The sequence below is a fragment of the Chiloscyllium plagiosum genome, chromosome 40 (assembly GCF_004010195.1).
Source record: "Chiloscyllium plagiosum isolate BGI_BamShark_2017 chromosome 40, ASM401019v2, whole genome shotgun sequence".
NCBI classification, from domain to species: domain Eukaryota; kingdom Metazoa; phylum Chordata; class Chondrichthyes; order Orectolobiformes; family Hemiscylliidae; genus Chiloscyllium; species Chiloscyllium plagiosum.
Genome location: NC_057749.1, coordinates 14,233,142 through 14,236,422, shown reverse-complemented (window position 1 = coordinate 14,236,422; position 3,281 = coordinate 14,233,142).

Below are 3,281 nucleotides of genomic sequence, written 5' to 3'. Positions count from 1 at the left end.
CCGCCCCCACCCCCTCTCCAGCCTATCACCCTCACCTTAACCTCCTTCCACCTATCGTATTCCCAACGCCCCTCCCCCAAGTCCCTCCTCCCTACCTTTTATCTTAGCCTGCTTGGCACACCCTCCTCATTCCTGAAGAAGAGCTTACGCCCGAAACATCGATTCTCCTGTTCCTTTGATGCTGCCTGACCTGCTGCGCTTTTTCAGCAACACATTTTTAAGCTCTGATCTCCAGCATCTGCAGTCCTCACTTTCTCCTAGTCAAGTTAGTAGGCAAAGAATAGTGATTGGAGCCAAGTAGGTCTCGTTGACTATGACATCCTTGATTGGGGTTGTTAATCTGGGCCAATTAGGGAGCCATGGCTGACAGGGGATTTAGAATCTCCTCAGTTTAGGGGGACTGACTCAGCCACTGTTCTGTGCACAAGTAAATAAAGGATGACTTGGTGATGGGATACCAGCCTCTGTGCAGTTATTTCACAAAGTATCTGATACTTATTGTCCAATTCTGAGCTGGCCTCCCAAAATCTTCCCTCTAAAAACATGAGGTAATTCAAAACTGTACCGCCCATCTTTTAACTTGCAGCAAGTCCTGTTCTCCTATATTCACTAAACTATACTCCTAGTCAAACAAAGACTTCATTTTAAACTTGTCATCCATCTTTTCTAATCCCTTGGCCTCAATTCTCCCTGCCTTTTCAGTAGCCTCCCCCAGCTCACAGCCTTCTGAGATATCTGCACTCCATTAACTCTCTGATTTTATTTGCTCTACCATTGGTAGTTCCATTTTCAGCTGCCTGGAGTCTGAGCTCTTGGATACCCTTCCCGCACGTCTGCCTCTCTAACACTTTTTCTTTAAGACATGCCCACCTCTTTGACCAAGACTCTGGCTATCTGACCGAAAGGCTTTCTGTGTAGTTTAGCATCATATCTTGTTCTATTATGCTCCTGAGAAACACTTTGGGATCTTTCATTCCATGAAAAAATGCTATAAAAATATAAATTGTTGTTTTTAGATATGGACACACAGATGAATTGTAATGCATATGATAGACACCATTAACAACCCTTCCTGCCCTGCCCAGGTCATCAGCTAAATCAAGAATGGCTAAATATCATACATCCGCCCTTCCTCATCTGCACATATTGCTCACAGTAAGAGTATTGGCTATTTGAAATTAATTACAAAATTAAGCTTGATCTTTGCTTAGTGCATAAATGTTCACTGTAATCATGCTCAAAGATGTTTTTACTCTCAGTGTCATCCAGATCAATTGCATACTCAACTTTTGATTAAATTATTTTTTCTGATTTTTAAGTCAAGTACAAGTATATAGAGTTAGCCCTGAGCTCATTGAATGATAGAACAGATTCGAAGAGGTAAGTTACCTCCTCCTGTTCTATGTTCCTAAGTTTAACAATTTATCAAATATACAGAGTGCACCATTTTTGATCAATTTGATTTATTGTTGTCACATCTATCTAAGTACAGTGAGAAGTTTTATTTTGTGAACAATACAGGCAGATTGTAACAAACGAGGACATACTGATCATAGGGTGCTTAAACAGAGCGAGGCGTACAGGTTATAACTGCATGGAAGGCACACAAAGGCAAGGTCAACATTCGATTTGAAATGAGAGCGATCTATTCAGCAAACTAATAACAGCAGGGAAGAAGTAATTATTTGCATGTCAAGCTTCTTCCTTGATAAAAATCCAACCTAAACTTTCTTGTCCTGACTTCCCATCAAAGATGTAATGAAGATATTTGAACCAGTTGACTGTGAAGACGGATTAAAATGATTTTTTTTAAAAGTTAATAGAACATAATTGGAATTTGGAAAGCTCACTCTTTGTCATTGAGATTGATGACTTATTTCCTCTCTTCCTGGCTCTGCAGCTATTTTCACTTTGTTTAAGAGGTGGTGACTAAATTTTAGGCACACTTTCAGGCTGGAGATTGGATTGTGATAGGGTAGATGGAAGATCAAGTAGAATTTCTCAAAAGGCACAGTGAGGGCTGTTGCTACTTAGGATGCACATAAAGTATTTGTAAGTGATTGCAAATTCAGGAGGTCAATTCAAACCAAAGCAAGTTGGTGAGAGAAAGACCAAAATGCCTTTCTTTGTGGATAGAGTTTATTGACTACTCAGTCTCATAGCTAATTCCACTGCAATCCTATCTGTTCACCCCACTTGGTTTATTAATGAATCAATTAACCCCACTCACCTGCTTAATTACATGTATATGGAGATGGAAATGTGTTGCTGGAAAAGCGCAGCAGGTCAGGCAGCATCTAGGGAACAGGAGAATCGACGTTTCGGGCATTAGCCCTTCTTCAGGAACGGGCATGCCCGAAGAAGGGCTAATGCCCGAAACGTCGATTCTCCTGTTCCTTGGATGCTGCCTGACCTGCTGCGCTTTTCCAGCAACACATTTCCATCTCTGATCTCCAGCATCTGCAGACCTCACTTTCTCCTACATGTATATGGAGGCCACTATAGGCATCTTCTGCTACTGCAGCAATTCCTCCTATGGTGGGCAGAAGGCCCATGCCAACATTACAGGATGCCCAGTACAAGCTGCTAGTCTGGTGATCGGGCTTGCAGGTGTCCCTTGTTTGGGCAGCCATCAAAGGTTCCCCCTCAAAAAGCTGTGTTTGGCCTCTCCTGTACTGTGAAGAGAAAATGAGGTCTGCAGATGCTGGAGATCAGAGATGGAAATGTGTTGCTGGAGAAGCGCAGCAGGTCAGGCAGCATCTAGGGAACAGGAGAATTTCCTGAAGAAGGGCTAATGCCCGAAACGTCGATTCTCCTGTTCCCTAGATGCTGCCTGACCTGCTGCGCTTCTCCAGCAACACATTTCCATCTCTCCTGTACTGTCCACTCCATCTCTCCCTGCCTGTTCGGGCCTGACAGCCTAGATCCCAGCATGACACTGGATTCAAGTTGTTCTAAATCCCTGGCTCCTCATTTTCAGGGGACTTGCTGTAGTCCCAGCTGTGGCCACTTGTGATGCTGCTGAGATAGGGGAGATGCCAACCATTTACTGGATTTGGGGCCTGAAGCCAGTTATAGAGTCATAGAGCACAGAAACAGACCCTTCGGTCCAACCTGTCCATGCCGACCAGATATCCCAACCCAATCTAGTCCCACATGCCAGCACCCGGCCCATATCCCTCCAAACCCTTCCTATTCATTTACCCATCCAAATGCCTTTTAAATGTTGCAATTGTAGCAGCCTCCACCACATCCTCTGGCAACTCATTCCATACATGTAT